The following is a 22,471-nucleotide window of genomic DNA, read 5'->3' on the forward strand; positions in this document are numbered from 1 at the left end:
TCAGTTTCCACACAGTGCTGAGCACAGGGTAAGGCTTGATAAACTGCTGACAAGGCTGATATGATGACCAAGTTCTTGGGCAATGTCTTCTTTCCTCCTTTCCTCTGTTCTTACCTGCTAGCCTCTCTTCTGAGTAGTGCTCAGTAGCAGAGGCAAATTAGTTGAAGCCCCAGAACATTGGGGTTCTGAGCCCTGGCTGCACATTATAAGCATCTGGGGAGCTTTAAAAAATATGGCTGCTCACCTTCTCCCTTTCTTGTGCCCCACCTCCGAGCTCCAGAATTTTATTGGTCTAAGATGGGACCAGCATTGGTATGTTTTCTAAAGCTCCCTTGTTGATTCTAACGGTTTCATTGAGTCCCACTCCTTTCAAGACCCAGCCCCGCTGGCGTGCACCCATTCAGCACTTTCCTGTCTGGTTTCCAGGCAGGAAGTCATCCTAGAACTGGCCAGAGACTCCAAAGAGACGGTCTTTAGATAAGTCCTTTGACATCAGCTATAGCCTTTGTTGTATTTCAAAGGTGTTTACCTTCAAATTGACAACTGTCTGCACTGGGGCCTGCTCTGAAGGTTGCCTTTCAGTCTAGGCACCAAGATAAGCTAATGGGTAGATAGACCAGCACTAGGGTTAAAATAAGCTCAGATCTCCCCAAACAATACCCTGTTGTTATACAGTTAAGCAATCTGATTGAAGCAATTTGTTTTAATTGGAAATGCAATACACAATTTTTATGACAGAGCTAGAACACTGTGTCAAGGAAAAGTAATTACGTATATACAAATAGGAAAACCTCAACTATTATCAACCATTATAAAAACTCTACTAATGTTAGTACATAGCTCCCCTATTTATATAAGAACAACAAAACAACAAAAGCAGCAATAATACTAATAGTTAACAATTTTTAACACTTACTGTAAACCAGGTACCCATCCTAAATGTTTAATTTGGATTTTTCTCATTTAAAGTGCCAGCCCTGTGAAAGATGTACTATTATTATCCTCATTTTATCTATGAGGAAATTGAGGCACTGTATTACAAAAGATTTGCTAGCTGGGAAGTGGCAGAGCCAAGATTAGAAAATGTTCAGAGATATCTACTCAACAACTTCCTAGTTTCTATTTCAAAGGAAAATGAGATTGAATTGAGAAAAAAAGAAACCCAAGCTGTTCCAAATATGAGTACATATTAAATACTTTTTACTATTTTTACTTTAATAATTTTTAATGGAAATTACTCCAAAGTCTACTGTACACATCAGTGCTTCCTTAAATAGAAGAAACTGAACACAATTTAACCTTCTCTTAAAGACTTCATGTTACTGTCATAGACTTTATCTGGGGAGGCTAGATGGAGCCTGATTCTCTGGGGCTTTTTATGGTTTGAAGAGTTGGGTCACTCTTACCCAGTGCACTGGACAGTGACAGTGGCCGCCTGTCCCTAGGTGCTTTCTAAAGGTAACTGCTCTGCCCACAGTCCCTGCGGAGGTGCGGGCCTAGACAGCAGTGCTCTGGTCTAAGTGGGCCAGGCTGCCCCTCAGCCACGGCTGATTGGGCAAAGAGCCCACACGTGACCCAAAGCAGCTATCCTATAGGTTGGCCGCTTTCTATACTATGAACCAATGGGACAAGTTTAGCCCAAAATGGGTGAGATGGTCCAGATTCTCCCTTTGGAGAATTTGAATGACTGGTTAGCAGTGGGAGCTAAAGGGATATACAGTACAGACAGAGTCCATGGGATAGAACAAGCAAAACTGATAAGAAACCAGATATTACGATGAGCAGAAGCTGTGGGGTAGCGAAGAAATGCAGGGCATGGGTCCCACACTCAAATGCCCTCGGCAGTAGACAGGCAGTGCCAATGAGAGAAGAGGGCGCGGCGAAGGTGATGCCGCACGTAAAGATTCCGGACTGCCAAGCTCATGCCACGCCCAGAGACTTCGGAATTCTCAACAATGCAAAGGCGTCATGCTGGCCAAACACAATGAGTCTGCAGGCTGAAATAGGTCAGGAGCTGCCAGTTTGCAAATTCCAAAGAAAGGACGAGGAAGTCAGTTAGGGGCAAGCCCAGAAACCGAACGACACTGACAAGCACAGAGGCAAGGGAGAGCAGATTCACAAAAATAACTCATCGCTGAGGTGAACTCCCGATGCTGAAGTCCTGAGGTAACCTTGGATTCCCGATGACGTCCTGGCTCCAGTCTTCATGAGACTTTTGGCTCTTGAAGCTCCTGTTCTTCCAGAGGCTTGGTGATTTGGCCTCTCCTGGGTTCCCACGAGGCCTTTTGGGGCTGAGATCCCTGTTTTCTTCATTCCTTATAACTCCTTCCCCTAATATTATATGTAACTTGAGCTGTTCCTCGGAACCAAAAGAGCCTGACGAAAACACTCTAAATGGCCCCAGATTGTTTTTTTTTTTTTTCTTCTTTGGAATTATTGTACTCCTATTTATAGTTTTTCTGTTTCCTCCTTTGCTGCTAGGCCGTCAACTGTCACTTTTTATTGCTGTGGTGTGCTTGCTTCTCCTGGCCATTCTCTCTGTTAATAAAGCTACTCATAGACTTGGACACTAGATCTGGAAGCCTGATGGAATTAAAAAGTTGAAAGTAAACAAGCAATGAAACAAGGGTGAATTTTATAGGATGTAAGTTAAATCTTAATACAGTTGTTACACAAATTTAAAAAGTAATAAAGGATTTTTAGTATCACAAGATCTTTTGTATATAGTATTTTGAAAATGCAATTTGGCTATTCAGATGCATTTCTTGTTTACTTTTTTACTTTTGGCTCTAGTCCAGTTGGTGCATATCTTACTAAAGTAATCTCTGGTTCTGAGGAATCAAAACATACTGGAGCCAGCACAAGTAATGGGAAGGAGATTTATTTTAAGTTATTATACAGAACTCAACTGAAGAAAGCATGTGTGATCAGGCAGCTTCTCTTCCTCTTTCTGTTCCTCCCTTTGCTTGGTTTTCCAATCTCTTTGTCCTTGTTTCACATCTGCTCCATTTTCCTTTTGGCAGACTAGTTATTCTGCATCTCTGTAAGTTTTTTTGGTTACTTTACCCTCATAACACTGGCTTGCATATGGTTTTGAGCTGCCATGCTGCCAGTCTTGGCAACAAGTCTTCATGACCTCGCATCTTCAGTGTCAACACTATCCACTTCAGTTTCTGTGTCTCTCAGAATATGATTTACTCAGTTTGGGCCAAGTGACTGCCCCTAGTCAAATTAGCTGGTCAGACAGCAGAGCACAGCCCCTATTATTTAAGGAATGTCCTTCCAGTCTGCAGGCAGATAGGCTCTCCAAGGAGATTTTGGCAGGGGTGAAATGACTGGCATTTTGACCTGAGCGAAATTTCTGAATTTCTGAGCTGTGATAGGTAATGTATTATTACATATTTACTTTTCCTCTTCTTTTTTGCTCTTTATTCAGCACTTAAAGTCCTACTAACAATAAAATTGTTTGTTGGTGATATTACCTATCAGCACCTGGAGTTAGATTATCTAGTCTAGTAAATAATTGCTATTTTGGTTTTTATTTATGTAAAACTACAAAAATGTTAAAGACATTTCTTCCCTTCAGCTCTTTTCTGTCATTTCTCAGGACTCTACTACTAAACTATCATTGTAAAACTAGTCTTGTGGTTTGGTTTGTTTCTTTGAGACAGAATATCACTCTGTCACCCAGGCTGTAGTGCAGTAGTAGCACGATCTTGGCTCACTGCAACCTCCGCCTCCTGGGTTCAAGCAATTCTCCTGCCTCAGCCTCCCAAGTAGCTGGGACTACAGGCACCCAATACCATGCCCAGATAATTTTTGTATTTTTAGTAGAGATGAGGCTTCTCCATGTTGGCCAGGCTGGTCTCGAACTCCTGGCCTTAAGTGATCCCCGGAACCTCGGCCTCTCAAAGTGCTGGGATTACAGGCGTGAGCCACCGTGCCCAACTGTAAAACTAATTCTTGTTCAGACAAAACATAGTGGAGATTTAATTTTTAACAATGTAACTAAAAGTTTTTGATGTTTTTGTAAAATCAATTTAAACTCCACATTTCATCTACACAGGGATGCTTTCCTGACCAAAAAGTCTTCAGGAATGTAGGGGTGATTTGAGAATTTGTCTAAAATCACTACTTTCTATCATACTTCCTTCTCTTCACAGAAGTATGAAATAATTACAAGTCAATCACAGGTGAAAGAGTTTATTAGTAGTTTTTCAAAAGGTGCCAGGTGTTAGAGAAAACATTTCCTCTAAGCCAAAACCAGAACAGTTCTATTTAAAAAACAACAAAATACAAAGTAAATGTTTCTCCATTTTTATTCTAGCTTTCAAATGGTACAAAACAGTTTACAAAACATTTTCTTGCGCATGATTAAAGTTAATAATCAAAATAATGTTCTGGCCAGGTGCAGTGACTCATGCCTATAATTCCACCACTTTGGGAGACCGAGACAGGAGGATCACTTGAGCTCAGGAGTTTGAGACCAGCCTGGCCAACATGGTGAAATCCTGTCTCTTAAAAAGAAAAAAAAATAGCCTGTTGTGGTGGCACGTGCCTGTAGTCCTAGCTACTCAGGAGGCTAAGGTGGGAGAATCACTTGAGCCCAGAAGGTTGAGGCTGCAGTGAGCTGTGATCGCACCACCGCCCTCCAGCCTGAGCAACAGAGCAAGACCCTGTCTCAAAATAATAATTAATAATTAATAATAATAATGTTCTGAGGCTGGTAATATCATTTTGTAGCTGGAAAACAGGCTTAGAGAGGTTATGTGACTTGTTCAGGGTCACAGTGCCATGTGCACCGGGTAAAAACTAAAGTGGTCTTACTATAAATCTTATGGGGTTTGAATGGCACTTACTCTCCCTTTTTTTTATCCTTAAAATAAATTTGAGAGGTGGAGGTAGGGCATTAGTTAAGTGCTGTATCTTAGGGTTATCAAAGCCTGCAAATTCTCAGTACAAACTTTCAGTATAATCTTGCTTTGTTTCTCTAACCTCAAGACCCATACATATTATAACAAATGACTGCCTAATTATTTATGATAAATTGAGTGATAAATTGAGGGTCACCACAGCCTAAGGCAATGTTTGAATCTGCCCCTTGCAGTTGAAATCATATACACTATTTTAATTCAGTGTATCCCTTTCTAACCCTTTCTAAATTTGTCAGGCATATAACTCTATGGAGATTAAAATAATGTAAAATGTAAATCGCTAACGAAACCATTCTTGGAAGGAATAACTTTTACTGCTATCTAAAGAAAGCAAATTAATCCCCTAAGTGAGACTGTGATTGTGTGGTTATGGTGGTTAGGATGTTAGCCTACTTAAAAGCAAAGGAGATAGATGCATTTGCTATTTATATGTAAATAGATACAGCTAACTACCCAAAGTGTTATTCCATCACTAAAGTAGGCAACTAGAGCTTCTACTTAGAAACTCCTTCTTACTAGTTCAAGTTACTGTATGTTTCCAAAAGGAATACAATGATTTAGCATTTTTTAAAATTATTATTATACTTTCAGTTCTGGGATACATGTGTAGAACATGCAGGTTTGTTACATAGGTATACACGTGCCATGGTGGTTTGCTGCACCCATCAAGCGATCATCTACATTAGGTATTTCTCCTAATGCTATCCCTCCCCTAGCTCCCCACCCCTGCTGACAGGCCCCAGTATGTGATGTTCCCCTCCCTGTGTCCATGTGTTCTCATTGTTCAACTCCCACTTACGAGTGAGAACATGCAGTGTTTGTTTTCTGTTTCTCTTAGTTTGCTGGGAATGATGGTTTCCAGCTTCATCCATGCCCGTGCAAAGGACATGAACTCATCCTTTTTTACGGGTGCATAGTATTCCATGGTGTATATGTGCCATATTTTCTTTATCCAATATATAATTTATGGGCTTTTGGGTTGGTTCCAAGTCTTTGCTATTTTGAATAGTCCTGCAGTAAACATATGTGTGCATGTGTCTTTATAGTAGAATGGTTTATAATCCTTTGGGTATATACCCAGTAATGGGATTGCTGGGTCAAATGGTATTTCTGGTTCTAGATCCTTGAGGAATCTCCACACTGTCTTCCACAATGGTTGAACTAATTTACACTCCCACCAACAGTGTAAAAGTGTTCCTATTTCTCCACATCCTCTTGAGCATCGGTTGTTTCCTGACATTTTTAATGATCGCCATTCTAATTGGCGTGAGATGGTATCTCATTTTGGTTTTGATTTGCATTTCTCTAACGACCAGTAATGATGAGCTTTTTTTCATATGTTTGTTGGCCATATAAATGTCTTCTTTTGAGAAGTGTCTGTTCATATCTTTTGCCCACTTTTTGATGGGGTCGTTTTTTTTTTTCCTTTTTTTTTTTTTTTTTTTTGAGATGGAGTCTCCCTCTGTCACCCAGGCTGGAGTGCAGTGGCACAATCTTGGCTCACTGCAAGCTCTGCCTCCCAGGTTCACGCCATTCTCCTGCCTCAGCCTCCAGAGTAGCTGGGACTACAGGTGCCCGCCACCACACCCGGCTAATTTTTTTGTATTTTTAGTAGAGACGGGGTTTCACTGTGTTAGCCAGGATGGTCTCGATCTCCTGACCTCATGATCCGCCTGCCTTTAAGTTCCTTGTAGATTCTGGATATTAGCCCTTTGTCAGATGGATAGATTGCAAAAATTTTCTCCCGTTCTCTAGGTTGCCTGTTCCCTCTGATGATAGTTTCTTTTGCTGTGCAGAAGCTCTTTAGTTTAATTAGATCCCATTTGTCAATTTTGGCTTTTGTTGCCAATACTTTTGGTGTTTTAGTCATGAAGTCTTTGCCCATGCCTGTGTTCTGAATGGTATTGCCTAGGTTTTCTTTAGGGTTTTTATGGTTTTAGGTCTTAAACATTTAAGTCTTTAATCCATCTTGAGTTAATTTTTGTATAAGGTGTAAGGAAGGAGTTCAGTTTCAGTTTTCTGCATATGGCTAGCCAGTTTTCCCAACACCATTTATTAAATAGGGAATCCTTTCCCCATTGCTTGTTTTTAAATGATTTGGTTTTTTAAAGTCTCTAATTCAGACTTTTCACAACTTTAGAGTTTTCTCTCTACTACGTGTAAATGAGTAGGATTTTGCTGTGTTTATTATGATGTGAAAGACCGACATTGGATTGGAATTTAGGTCTTCTGTGTGCACTGTTCACTACATTTTGTTTGTTAGAGTTATTTAGTGCTTATAACAGAATAGTCACAGCTGTTATGAGCAGAGGAATAGTTCTTATGGCCTAGAGAGGATGAGCAAGAAATAATCTACATGCAATAACATACTAAGAAACAGAGGGCACTCATCAACAGATGAGTTATTTTAATTTCTAATTCTTTATGTTGACTATATTTCTAATCCCTTTGCCTAAGGGCATTTAGAATCACTCTGGGAAGAAAAATAATCAAGATGTTTGGCCAACAATGTAGGGATAAGGAAAAAGAGTATGACTCCAACGAAAAGGGCTGAGAGGGGAGAGCTGCGGTTCAGCACAGAGACGAAAAGTCAGAGGTAAACATAAGAGGAATAGCAATATTAGATTTCTGTTAAGAGTAAAAGGATTGGTGCGGGTATTGGGAAGGAATGAGAGAAATTGATTCAACAAAATCACAGGACTGGAGAATTTTGAATATAAAGAAAGGAAGACAGTCCCCTTTTCATACACGAGTTTGTGAAAATGTGGATTTAAATCAAATGTGTCAAAGCTGAACAATAGAATTATATGTTACAAGGAGGATTTTAGTCCAGAGTATAAATAATTGTATATACCTATATGAAACTTTAGGCATAACCTTTGCAATATGGTTCTAGCATTTAACTCATATTATCAATTTTGTATTTTTCCATTACAACTGAACAAAAATTAATCAGTTTATGTCTAAAAAAGTATCTGAGGAGGCTGAGGATTCCCATGTTTCTGATTGTCACGATTGTTCATAAGACCAATGCTTCTAATTCCCATTATTAACAATTTCATTTTATATTTTATACTTTTAGTAAAACGAAGGTAAAATGCAATAACTATTCAAATAATTGTTGAAACACTGAGGCAGAGAAAGATGGCAATATATTTGAAATCAACCTGTTGCCTACCAGGTAGCTCCCTCTACCTACCTCAAATATCCGTTTGTTAGCTTAAACACAAAAGATCCAAGTTCAGCATATGAAGACACTTTAGGGGCATTATCTAATATGTGACTGTGGACTAACATCAAAGAAGTCAGGTAAATGGAAAGCCTAAGGCTGAAATTAATTAATTAATTAATTAATTTTTAAGCCCGTCAAATTTACCAGTGGGGGGTTGTATACCAACCAATGGGAACGGAGAGAAATCTAGCGGGGAAAGACTTCTGGGAAAATTTCCTCCATGTGAAAAGACAGACCATGAGTATAAACCCTTTTCCCCCTTCTTACCTATGAAATATGGCCATGACAAGAGAAGAAGCAGGAAAACCAATTAGGAGGCTCTTGGAGTGGTCCAGGTGAGAGATGATGGTACCTGCACTAGAGTAACACCAATGGAGATGGAGGGCAGGACACCGTCAGGGTATATTTTGGAGATAAACAAAACAAAACAAAACAAAACAAAACAGAAACAGTGGAACATGCTGATGGATTAGATGTGTGGGACCAGGGAAAGAAGTCAAGGATGAGTTCCAGCACGGAATGTCCAGAATAACCCAGGAGGAGGGATGTAGGTGGTGGTGGAAGATAAGCAAGTTTGCCCATAGTTGATCACTGTTAAAGCTGAGTGATGAGTACATGGGGTTCACTTTGCTATTTTGTCACTTTTCTTTATGCTTTAAACTGTCCACAATAAAAGCGTCTTAAATGCAAAAAAAAAAAAAAAAAAAAAAAAACAATAAAAATAAAAAGAGAAAGGAATATGGCCATGAAAAGATGTAAGGCTTGGTGTTCTGGTGGCCATTTTGTAATTATGAGAGCAAACCAGGCCAATAGCAGAGAGATTGCCCCAGAGTCCTGACACTGTCATGCCACTCATTTTACCATTCCCAGAGCTTCCTACTTCCAGGCTTCTTGTTATGGAAGAGAAACAAAATGGAGAAAAAACAAAACTAAAACAAACCTGTGTTGTTTACATCACTTTTATCTGGTTAAACTAAATTTTTTTTATTTGCAGCCAAATACATCCTGATGTATAGATCAAATATGTAATTTGATCCCATGAGGCAAAAAGCACAGAATAACCACTGGATTTGGAGTTTGCTCTGCAGCCTCACCTAGACCTCTCATTCCTGCAGTCACTTCTTATAGTCTCCTCCTGTCTGTTTCTCTTGGACTAATTTCCTCTTCCGTCCAAACAGGAGTGTCACCTCTCGTCAGTCTCAGTGAATTCACTCCCTTGTCCTCTGCCAAGCCTCTCCTGCATTGGCCTCATCACTCGTATGCTGATCATGTTCAGCAATACAACCAAGGACAATTGCCTAACAAAAGCAATTGCAATTTCAAGGTTCCGAGACTCACCTGGGCCCTTACCATCATTTAGCTTCCCTTTTATTTTTTAGTGGTTACCTCTCTTCCCCATTCTCCATGGTATCTATGCCAGATCTTAGTTACTCTTCTCCAACATACTGTTCTCTAGCCTTGTCTCCCTTCTTTTATCAGATGATCTTGTCTCCTTCCAGAGAAAATGGAGACCAAGAGGTGATACCATTTAACACCCCCAACCCCACCCACTTACAAATTTTGCTTTAATTTCTTTCCTTTTTGTTTTAGTGGGAAAAGGGATTCATTTGTGTCCTCATGAACTCCTGTTCCAATCTGCTTTTGACTCTTTTGTAATTTTTTATATTATATATCTTCAATCGCTCTTTTTCTCTAATGGTACCTATGTTCAAATCTCTTATTTTCTCCACATACAAAACCTAACTCAAAATGGATTATAGACCTAAAATCTACACTATGAACTATTTAGAAGAAAACATAGGACTTTGAATTAGACAAAGATTTCTGAGATAGAACACGAAAGTATGAACCATGAAAACTTGATAAATTGGATTTCATCAAAAATTTAAACATCTGCTTTTCAAAAAACATTGTTAAGAAAGTGGAAAAACAAGCCACAGACTTGGAGAAAATGTTTGAAAAACACCTATTTGATAAAGGATTTGAAGTCAGAGTATGTAAAGACTTTCACAACTCAATAATAAGAAAACAGACAACCCAATAATTAAAATGAGCAACAGATTTGAATTCACCAAGGAAGAGGTACAAATGACAAATAAACACATGAAGAGATATTCAACATAATTAACAGAGTGCAAATGCAGTAGGAAATGGAAATTAAAACCACAACGAGATATCACTGTACATGCATTAAAACGGCCAAACTTTTAAAAACTGACAATATCAAGTTCTGAGGAAGATGCAAAGCAACAGGAACTCATAAATTGTTGGCATGCAAAATGGTATAATCACTTGGGAAAAGTTTGGCAGTTTTCTTAAAAAGCTAATTTATACTCAGTAACCCTCTCCCAAGGACCAAGAGAAATGAAGATGTGCGCCCACACAAAGACCTGTATGCAAAGGTTTATAGCATTTTTATTTATAATTGGCCCAAATTGGAAACAATTCAAATGTTCATCAACTGAGAGAAACAGACAAATTGTGATAGCACTCACTAATCAAAAGGAATGAACTACACAAGCAACAACATGGATGAATCTTAAAAGCATTATACTAAATGAAATAAACCAGATGCAAAAGGCTCTGGTTTGATTATCTAGTAAACAAATAGACTCCCGTTTGAATGCCATTTACATGACATTCTGAAACAGTCAAAACTATGGGGACAGAAATTAGATCAGTGGTTGCCACAGACTAGGGTGTGTGGGTGAGGGACATGAGGGAATTTGGGGGGTGAGGGTGATAGAAATAATCAATAATTTGTCATGGTTGCTGTATGACTGCATTTGTTTGTCAAAACTCATAAAGCTGTATGCATAATATCATAAACTTGAAAAACCAGTATCTTTTATCCTGATAAAAACCCTCAACCATTCATCCTACCCCATTTATTTATTTACTTACTTGAGTGTGAGTTCTCTAAGGGAGGAGCCTTTTTCTGTCTAGTTTGTATTCAGCTAATATTTATTCATTGTTTACTACATGCAAGCATACATCTTGACTGGAAAGTCAAGATGGAACAAGATAGTGTTTTTCCTCTCAATATATAGTCTGAGGGTTAGTTTTTGCCTGATCCTATTCCTTTCCTTTTGAAGCAAATTTTGTGGAAGAAACATCTAAACTTAATGCTAATATTTTGTTTTTTGTTTGGTCCTTAACTTGCTGCAGTCCAGGTTTCCCATCCATTTTAATAAAATTCCTCTTATTAGGCTATCAAAGACCTCCAAATGGCTGAATTCAATAGAGACTTTTCAGTCCTTATTTCGTTTGACCTCCTTATGATGTTTGAACTGTTCATTCTACTCTCCTTAAACATCTTCCTTCCCTTGATTCTGGAGGCACCACTCAGTTCTGATGTTTGATTTTTCCAGACCTCTACACAGGTTACTCTTTTTCTTTTTTTTAGTTACCCAGCAACTTTGTGTCCCTCGGGGCCCTAATATTTTGCTCTTTTCTCTTCTTACACCATGTTCTTCCTAGGAAGGAGGAGGAAGACACCAGTCCCCACTTCTACCTCACCCTTGCACTTTTAAGAAGACTTCTTGGAAGTCCCACAGAACACTTGTTAGGATTTAGTTAATAAACCATGACCAAACTGTGGTATGTGGTCCTTTCTTTCAGGTAGTAATGTGTCTGGTTAAAAATGGAAGTTCTGGTGTACGGTATGGAAGATTCGGAAAATTGCAATTTTGCAAACATCATGGTAAAGATTGATTTGGACAAGAATCATCAGAGAATGCTAAATCTAGGCAAGAAAGTTTGTTGAAGAGCAGAATATTTCTGTGGTCTTAAAGTATTTTTCCACTAATCACAAATTGATAACAAGAAGGAAAATAGTAACTATACAGTGGGAAAACCAGACAATATCCTGACCAGATAATCAAGATTGACATAACCAATGAAGAGCAAGTGGACATCATGTGGTCTCCAGATGTGACCGTCAGAAGGACACAACATTGCTTACGTGGTATTCCCACTGGAAATGCATAACTCAAATCAAATCTTGAGAAAATATCAGACAAACAAAAATTAAGAAACAAGCTATGAAATAACTGACCCGTACTTTTCAAACATGTCAGTGTCATGAAAGATAATGAAAAGCTGATGAACTGTTTCAGATTAAAGGAGACTAAAGAGACACAACAATTAAACACAATATGTGACCCTGGACAAGATCCTGGACTGGAGGAAAACAAAATGCCATAAAGGACATTATTGAGACACTTGACTAAATTGGTAAAGAAATTTCAGAGAGAGAATGGACAGGACCTGACTGTTGACTGTTTTCTTCTTTCTATCCCCAAAACCACTGTCTTAGTCTTTTGCATTTCTCTCCTTAGTGTATTTCTAGAGCTTTCCAAGTGATAGTGCGAAGTCCATTGTCTTTCTCTTCCAGTCTGTCCTCCATATGATCACTACTGTGACTTTTTGATCTGATCATGCCCTACTCCTAATTAGAAAACATTTTTGGCTCGCTACTGCTCAATCCTAGTCCGGCAAACCAGAAGTAGCTTCAGAATTCCTTTTATTTGTCTGTCTGTCTGTCTGTCTGTGTGTTTGTTTGTTTTGAGACAGGGTCTTGCTCTGTTGCCCAGGCTAGAATGCAGTGGTGTGATCATGACTCACTGCAGCCTAAACTTCCTGGGCTCAAACAATCCTCCCACCTTAGCCTCCCAAGTAGCTGGGCTCATAGGCATGCACCACCGTGCCCAGCTAATTAAAAAAAAAATTGTAGAGATAGGGGTCTCACTGTGTTGCCCAGGCTGGTCTTCAACTCCTGGGCTCAAGAGATCCTCCCACCTCAGCCTCCCAGAGTGCTGGGATTACAGGCATGAGCCACCACACTGAGTCTCAGAGTTCTTTAGTGGCCACTTCCCTCCTGCATTCACATCCCAAATTGCTCTAGTTATTGATCGGTCCCTCCACCCTCAGTAGTTGTGACATAACACCCAGTGTGACATCACAAGGACAGGGATGAATGAAAGATGAAGGATGGAATGAAATAAGCCAGGAAGGTAGGTAGTACTTTTAAAGCTTTTTACCTAGTTTGAGATATAGGCTGTTCTATCAAGTGAAATGACCCCGTTAATATATGTATATATATATTTTGATATGGAGTCTCACTCTGTAGCCCAGGCTGGAATGCAGTGGTGTGATCTCGGCTCACTGCAACCTCTGCCTCCTGGGTTCAAGCAATTCTCCTGCCTCAACCCCCTGAGTAGCTGGGATGACAGGTGCGTGCCACCACACCCAGGTAATTTTTGCATTTTTTGTAGAGACGGGGTTTCACCATGTTGGTCAGGCTGGTCTTGAACTACTGACCTTGTGATCCACCCACCTCGGCCTCCCAAAGTGCTGGGACTACAGGCGTGAGCCACCGTGCCCGGCTCAATTTTTTTAAATAATTTATTTTTTAGAGAAATAAGTGTCCACTGTTTGTGCCAAATTAAAGTAAAAGGCAAACGAAAATGGCTTTCTTGGCTGACTTCCATCCTGAGATGTCCTGTGAAGCTATTAGATGCAGGTAGCTAAGGATCTCATTATCTGGGTCAGGATTATTCTATCAACAGCCCTTTTTCCCTGTCACAGCTGGAGCTGAGAACCATGTGTCGTAAGACTCCCTTTGCTCCAAAGTGTAGAACCCTTGCTGAATGGAAAATAAATCACTGTTGTTGAATCAAATGACCTATGGGGTTCCCAGGAGAATTTTCCTTTATATTTTAGTTATGTGGTGAAAACTCATGATTTTTATTACCCATGTGGCTTTTCTCCCATTTCCCATCTGCTTACTCCCCATAATTTTGCCAAAATGTGATTCCATCATTCTCTTCAATAAACAAATAGTGTTTCCTTACTTGCTCTCAGGAATAAAGCCTTACAGGAATTGCATTTAGTGATGAATTGATACAATTCATTTACTCTGGACTTATCAAATAAGATTACCAGCAAACAAATACTTGTCTAGAATTCAAGGCAGAAGATGCAGCTATTATATGTTAATATCTATTCCATAAATTCATAAAGTCATGGCTACATTAATATAATGAACAATGAAAGAAGATTGTGAGTATAATTTGGGAATATAATGGTGAATTGCCAGAGTAAAGGTTATTCATTCTGCACCATGTATTCTGCGAAGTCAAGTGGAATTAGAATCTGTGACCAAATAACCATACTCATTTCTATGTAGGAGCAATGGTCAATTTAGCTCCTTATAGCTTTGTGTCTCGCAGGGATGTTGCTGTGTCAATTTATACCTAATCCACGTTTTTGCTATGTTTCTATTTCTACTTTACTCTGTGAATCACAAAAGCCACTTACCTTATATTTTTGGAATAAGTGAAGTAATGTATTATTTGCAATAGCAACCATTTCTAAGCTACACATCTATTAATATTATACTTACACTCTAAAGTTATCCAAGTTTTACAGTTAGATTCCAGTAAATTGATGAATAAAATCTAAGTTACCCTCTTACCTTCTCAGAGAATGCTCCTGGTTCATAAATATCTATGTAAGTTTCCAGAGAATTGTCAAAATTGTTATGTGTTAGACACTCCCAAATAAAATAAATTAGTAATTGCTCTTTTAATGGGGCTGATAATATCTGTTCTACTCACTTCACAAGCTTGTAGGAAGCTTATGAAATACTTACAGGAAAATGAATAAAGTGTTATTCTAATATTAGGTATTATTAAAAAATATATAATAATAGATATAATAAAAGAAATATAAATATTGGGAAGACATATAATATTACTCTTTGATAACAAGGAGACATATATTCTGTTCACAGACCAGGAAGAGTGAATTCTACAGCCCTAATCTCATTATTCATTGTCTAAGTGAAATCAACCAAGTTTAGGCATCCGCCTTGAGGTGAGCCTTTAAGGGCCTAGACTTATTACCTGAATTGCCCCACCCCCACTGCCTTATTTAAAATATCTAGGATGTGTGTGCATAAATCTTCTACTAAGCCTTTATTTTACCCATTCTCAGAAATAAGAGTCAACAACTGCAACAGACTCAGCACTGGAGGGAGGCGAGGTGGGAGGACTCCCCTGTCCAGTAGAGACTGTGCTAGTTGTTTAAGGCTGACATCCATTCTTTTTGATCAGAGTCTATGTTAGACAGTTCTATGAGGTGTGTATTTTTATTAATATCATCTCTATTTTAAAATTAGAAAATTGAGAGTTTAAATAACTCTCAAGGTCACATACTCAAGGTCACATAGCTAGTAAGTACTAGAGCCAGTATTTGAACTCAATCTGTCCCCAGGCTCTGTGCTCATAACCTTGACACTATTGTCAAGTAACTGAGTGCAAGGGTCTATGGAAAAGACTCCTAACCAGGACATGAAGCGGAATCAGATGAGTGGAGAGGGTACAAAGGGGAGACGGCAGAACTCCAAAGGCAATTCTGTCTGTCCTGCCTCTGGAGAGGCCTAGATGGAATATTTGTAACTGAATATTATGCATTCAAGGAGTATTTGAGCAGGCCAGGACTTGGAAAAAATAGACGGATGCTGTGATGGCTAATTTTACGTGTCACCTTGACTGGGCAAAGGGATGCCCAGATACCTGGTAAAAATGTTATTTCTGGATGTGTCCATGACGGTGTTTTCAGAAGAGATTAGCATTTGGATTGATAGAGTGAATAAAGAAGATCCACCCTCACCGATGTGAGTGGACATCATCCAATCCACTGAGGGCTTGAATAGAACAAAAAACAGAGGAAAGGCAAATTGTCCCTTTCTCTTCTTGAGCTGGGATATCCGTCTTCTCCTACCCTCAGACACTGGAGCTTCTGGCTCTTGGGACTCTAGCAGAACCCCACCTGCTCACCCGCAGGCCTCAGGCCTTCAGATTAGGACTGAATTCCGCCACTGGCTTTCCCGGTTCTCCAGCTTGCAGATGGCAGATGATGAGACTTCTCAGCCTCCATAATCATGTGAGCCAATTCCCACAATAAATCTCTCTCTCTCTATCTCTGTCTTACTCTCTCTTGATTCTGTTTCTCTGAAGAACCCTAACTAATACAGATACCTTCATTTTACAAATGAATAAAGTGCAGTGCCAGAGAAGTTCTGTGAATTGTCTAGGGTCATACAGCTCCTTCATTTATTTAATCATGCATTAAGTCAACTAGTGTTCTAGGTACCAAGGAAGTCAACATACTAGACCACATTGCCTGTCTTCAAGAAAGTTATGTTTTGGTTAGAAAAGCATATAGGACCTCGACCTCTGCCTCTGCCTCCGCCTCCGCCTCTACCTCGTCTCCCACTTTCCATGGTCAGCCTCTGATGCCGAGCCGAGGCTGGACTGTACTGCCGCCATCTCGGCTCACTGCAACCTCCCTGCCTGATTCTCCTGCCTCAGCCTGCCGAGTGCCTGGGATTGCAGGCGCGTGCCGCCACGCCTGACTGGTTTTTGTATTTTTTGGTGGAGACTGGGTTTCGCCGTGTTGGCGGGGCTGGTCTCCAGCTCCTAACCGCGAGTAATCTGCCCGCCTGGGCCTCCCGAGGTGCCAGGATTGCAGATGGAGTGTCGCTCACTCAGTGCTCAATCTTGCCCAGGCTGGAGTGCAGTGGCGTGATCTCGGCTGGCTACAACCTCCACCTTGCAGCCGCCTGCCTTGGCCTCCCAAAGTGCTGAGATTGCAGCCTCTGCCCCACCGCCACCCCGTCTGGGAATTGAGGAGCGTCTCTGCCTGGCCGCCCATCACCTGGGAAGTGAGGAGCGCCTCTTCCTGGCCGCCATCCCGTCTAGGAAGTGAGGAGCGTCTCTGCCCGGCCGCCCATCGTCTGAGATGTGGGGAGCGCCTCTGCCCCGCCGCCCCATCTGGGATGTGAGGAGCGCCTCTGCCTGGCCGCGACCCCTTCTGGGATCTGAGGAGTGTCTCTGCCCGACCGCCACCCCGTCTGGGAGGTGAGGAGCATCTCTGCCCGGCCGCCCTGTCTGAGAAGTGAGGAGCCCCTCCGCCCGGCAGCCGCCTGGTCTGGGAAGTGAGGAGCGTCTCCGCCCGGCAGCCGCCCCATCCAGGAGGTGGGGGGCAGCCCCCGCCCGGCCAGCCGACCCGTCCAGGAGGGAGGTGGGGGGCAGCACCCCCCCACCCCCGGCCAGCCGCTCCGTTCGGGAGGTGGGGGACGCCTCTGCCCGGCCGCCCTGTCTGGGAAGTGAGGAGCCCCTCTGCCCAGCCGCCACCCTGTCTGGGAGGTGTACCCAACAGCTCATTGAGAACGGTCCATGATGTAGATGGCGGTTTTGTCGAATAGAAAAGGGGGAAATGTGGGGAAAAGAAAGAGAGATCAGATTGTTATTGTGTCTGTGTAGAAAGAAGTAGACATAGGAGACTCCATTTTGTTCTGTACTAAGAAAAATTCTTCTGCCTTGGGATGCTGTTAATCTATAACCTTACCCCCAACCCCGTGCTCTCTGAAACATGTGCTGTGTCCACTCAGGGTTAAATGGATTAAGGGCGGTGCAAGATGTGCTTTGTTAAACAGATGCTTGAAGGCAGCATGCTCCTTAAAAGTCATCACCACTCCCTAATCTCAAGTACCCAGGGACACAAACGCTGCGGAAGGCGGCAGGGCCCTCTGCCTAGGAAAACCAGAGACCGTTGTTCACATGTTTATCTGCTGACCTTCCTTCCACTATTGTCCTATGACCCTGCCAAATCCCCCTCTCCGAGAAACACCCAAGAATGATCAATAAATACTAAAAAAAAAAAAAAAAAAAAGGACAATAAATTATTGTTGACAAAAAAAAAAAACAACTAAAATTCATCCATCAACAGACACTTTGGTGAGATGATGGATATTTTAATTTGCTTGACTATAGTAACAATTTCACTATGTGTGAGTATATCAAAACATCATGTTGTACACTTTAAATATATACAATTTGACATTTTTTAAAATAAAATATTGGGGGATAAAAAAAAGAAAACTTTCTTGATCAATTGAGATTTGGTCCATTTTTTTCCCCTCTCTTTCACTACACAAATCTCAGGAAAAAATAAACGGTATATTTGTTTGGACTTTGGAAAGGTGCGATAGAATGATATTTGTTCTCTTCCATGTCAATGAGAACTACAGAAAGAGTTAACTTTGTTCATTACAGGTAAAAATAAACTGATAACAAAATAAAATTAGCCAAAAGCTTCTGTCTGGGATTTATCATGTCACTTCTCTGCTCATATTCCTTCAACAGCTCTTCATTGCCTACCCAATAAATTCTAGATTTTTTTAACATGAAAAAAAAAAAAGAAAAGCATATAGGAAAACCAAAATTATGAAACAGCAAAAATACTTTAAAAGAGATATGAGCAAAATGTCTGAGAACCCAGAGATTTTCCTGGGGGTAGTCCTTGAAGGTTTCTCAGGGGAGGCAGCATTTAAGCTGATTCTTAAAAGATGAGTAGGAGTTTGCCAGATAGAGAATGGAAGATCGTTCTAGTCAGTACAGCCGGTTGGTGGCTGGGTACAAAGTAAAACCCCTGTATCCTGCCTCAGTCCAGTACCCATCGCTTTATAACTGCCTCCCAGGTTCACGCCATTCTCCTGCCTCAGCCTCCTGAGTAGCTGGGACTACAGGTGCCTGCCACCACGCCTAGCTAATTTTTTGTATTTTTAGTAGAGATGGGGTTTCACCATGTTAGCCAGGATGGTCTCGATCTCCTGACCTCGTGATCCACCCACCTCAGCCTCCCAAAGTGCTGGGATTACAGGCGTGAGCCACTGCGCCTGGCCGATTGGTGGCAAAAATTTCTATAAAACTCATGGACTTTGTAATTTTTAAATTAAATGACATTTTTCCTCCAAGTTTTTTCTTCAAGGCTAAAATAGTAACTATGTTAATTACTGTGCTCTGGGTATATGTGTTAAGGTTATGCCCAGCACAGGGCTCCCAGGCAAGGGTATGAATTGGGAGTGGAGTCCAGCCTGAACTTTCTCAGTCTCAGAAAAGGAAGCCTTTTCCTGGTGACACTTAGATGCTAACTGGGCTAGCTGCAGTCCTTTAGGTTACCCAAACATGGGTTTGGTCTTCTGTGGGAACTCGGTAAAACTTAGAAAACCAATTCCAGTTCAAGTTTGGGCTTTTACAAGAAGGATTATTACTCAGTGCTGGTGTGTTAGGCCATTCTTGGAGTGCTATAAAGGAATACCTCAGACTGGGTAATTTATAACGAAAGTAGTTTCATTGGCTTACAGTTCTGTTGGCTGTACAGGAAGCATGGTGCTGGCATCTACTTGGCTCCTGGGGAGGCCTCAGGGAGCTTTAACTTATGATGGAAGGTGAAACAGGAGTAGGGGTCTCACATGATGAGAACAGGAGCAAAAGGAAGAGGGTGCCACACACTTGTAAAGAACTAGATCTCATGAGAACTCACTCACTATTGTGAAGGTGGCCCAAGGGGATGGTGCTAAACCATTCATGAGAAACCTGCCCCCATGATCCAATCACCTCCCACCAGGCCCCATCTCCAACACTGGGGATTACATTTCAACATGAGATGTGGGAGAACAAATATCCAAACTATATCAGCTGGGTTCTAGTTACACCATTAGATTAGCTTTGATGCCATGGTAGAGGCAGAATTTGACTTTGGACAGTCTGACTCCAGAGCCCTTGCTCCTAACCACCAAGGTGTGTTGGCTCCCATTGTGCAATTCTGCCTCTCTAGTCTAAGCATTCAAGTCAAATCACGGAATAGCATTTGTGCCTGGAAGGTCCTGTGCTTGCAGTTCTGCCACTCCATCAACCTCCTGTCCCTGACCAAGTAAAGAAAACTTCTTCCTGGGCTATTTCTGGGAATTCTCCAGGGAGCAGGTGAGGAGATGGAAGTGCTCACACACCTGCCTGTTGGCAGCACCCAGCCTGTTTCTCTCTTCTGTTCTCATTCCCTTCATCAATATCCATGGTTTGGGAAGCTGCTCCAAGGGCCCTCAAGATCACCATGGACAGTGATATCCTTCGAAACAGTGTTATAGTAAAGAGCAAATACTTGTAAAGCACGGGCACTGCTCTAAGGGCTTTGCACATAGAACTCATTTGATCCTTTAAACAGCCCTGTGAGGTAGATACTGCATTATCCTTCTGTTTTATGGATGAGGAAGCTGAGGCACAGAGAGGCTAAGTAATTGCTCAAGGTCAAGTAGCAAGTAATAACGAAAGTAGTGATGTCAGAGTTGATGGTCTTCAGCACAATGCGGACTGCTAGTGTTCCAAGATATGCTCCTGATGCTTCCAATAGATGAGATGAAAAAATAGTACTGGGTTCCTTTCGTATGTAAGAAAAAGGGCTTTTTCGCACCTTGGGGCTGCTCTTGGTCCTCTTGACTCCAGGGAACCATCTGTGCTCAGATTCTCTCAAAACCTTCAATGTAAAATCTCCTTAAGTTCTTGAATAAATGCTTTCTAAAGGGTATTCATGGCTGGGTGCAGTGACTCATGCCTGTAATCCCAGTGCTTTGGGAGTCTAAGCGGGGAGGATCACTTGAGCACAGGAGTTCAAGGCTGCACTGAGCTATAATTGCACCACTGCACTCCAGCCTGGGCAACAGAGACTCTGTTTCTAGAAAAGAAGAAAAAAAAGAATATTCATGTTTCCATAAGCGCAGGCAATAGTTTATCTGCATTTATTTACAGGCCAGTTTCCTACATAGAAAAATTGAAATCAAACATTGAGCACCTACTCTAGGCCCTGGCAATTCAGTGCTAACTCAAACAGTACAAATCCCTGTTCTCATGAGAGTCAAATTCTTAAACGAACAGTTTAGATCTTTGGAGTCATGCCTCCAACATTGGGTCTGTGCTCAGTATTTGAGTGGTTAAGTGGCCCTAAGGTGGGCTTCATGGTCTTACAACCTGGGATGTTCCACAGGGCCCTGTGCTTAGAAAGAGTATTTGTTTTAATGCTCCACTGCCATCATTTTGGAATTCTTATGAATTTATGAAGAACAGTTCTAGGTTTTCACTTTGTACTGGGTCCTGCAAATTATGTAGCTGGTCCTAACTGGCCCTTTAGATCTCCTTGTTTATAAGGCTGAAACTGTTTGTGGTCTTAAAATGGCATTTTTTAATCAAGATTTCAGAGATCTTTGGTCCAAGTTCCTATAAAAAAAAATCATTCAAGGTCCCAAGGTGATGGCTGCAGGGTTACTTCCTCCTTCCCCTTCTCGCTCTAGGAATTGGGTGTTTTTGCTGTGCATCAATGGGTTCTTGTATCTCTGACAGTAAAGATCACTGAAGTCATGAATTTGCATTGATCATTGACTAATAATAAAATATAGCTACATTCGAGGAATAGAAACCTCCCCAAACCATTGACTTGATCTCTTTTGGCATGCTTTGGCTCCTGACTTGTGATCCATCTACTTTTTCTTTCTCCCATTTCTCAGGTAGTGATGGGAGTGGTGAGCTGTTTGTCCCTTAGATACCACATGAGGCAGAGGGAATATGGCAGAAATGGAAATAGGAACACCTATGACCCTGCTTTTGGCTAGATTGCGATGTAGGCAACTGGACTCTTAAATTTTTCCATGACCTTTATATCCTACTCATTGTCTGAGACTCATTTTTTTCTTTCTCAACAATTGCTCTGTGGAAAGTGAAAAAGAGAAACAATCAACTACTTTTTATCAAAATGCAAATGACCAATCAGACTTAATGTGGGCCATGGTGGCTCACGCCTGTAATCCCAGCATTTTGGGAGGCCAAGGTGGGTAGAATGCCTGAGACCAGGAGTTTGATACCAGCCTGGGCAACAGAGCGAGACCCCATCTCTAAAAGGGAAGGTCGGAAGGAAGGAAGAGAGGAAGGGAGGGAGGGAGGGAGGGAGGGAGGAAGGAATGAAGGAAGGAAAGAAGGAGGGAAGGAAGGAAGGAAGGAAGGAAGGAAGGAAGGAAAATGTGTATTTCTTTTTGTGATATTTCCATTTTAACTTAGTGCCAAAACCATTTGATTATGCTTCAGGATGACGAGCTGATAGGAGAATCCCAGGCCAGTCAGTAGGGGCTAGAGGCTGTGTGAGGAGGGTTAAGGAGGGTAGTGGGGGGCAGGAAAGGAGAAGTCTTTCCACTGCTCCGGATTCTCGTTCAGGAGTAGTCCTGAAAGACCACTTCTACCTGGAATAAAATAGAACAGCTTTGTCCTTTTGAATGTGGAGGCGGTAGCCTAGGTAGAAAAGGTAAACTAAAAACTAGGTCATAAACCTCAAAGCCCCCCCAAAATAAGAAAATGTTTTAAATGGGAACTGGGGCATAAGCATCTTTGTGAATTAGTATGGAAGGAGACTCATC

The 22,471-nt window shown here is 41.3% G+C and overlaps 1 long non-coding RNA gene across 2 annotated transcripts in view; it reads left to right on the forward strand.

Annotated features, from left to right (window-relative positions):
- The first annotated feature begins 1,857 nt into the window (after positions 1-1,857).
- The window catches only part of LOC107976397 (uncharacterized), a 45,691-nt gene continuing 25,077 nt past the window's right edge, over positions 1,858-22,471 (forward strand). The window contains exons 1-2 of one of the 2 annotated variants that reach the window (XR_008536930.2): positions 1,858-2,166; positions 11,788-13,181. This is a non-coding gene — a long non-coding RNA (uncharacterized LOC107976397). The remainder of the gene's footprint in view (positions 2,167-11,787; positions 13,182-22,471) is intronic. The other variant, XR_010159296.1, reaches the window with a different exon arrangement.

This window comes from Pan troglodytes, chromosome 7 (assembly GCF_028858775.2).
Source record: "Pan troglodytes isolate AG18354 chromosome 7, NHGRI_mPanTro3-v2.0_pri, whole genome shotgun sequence".
Classification (NCBI taxonomy): Eukaryota; Metazoa; Chordata; class Mammalia; order Primates; family Hominidae; genus Pan; species Pan troglodytes.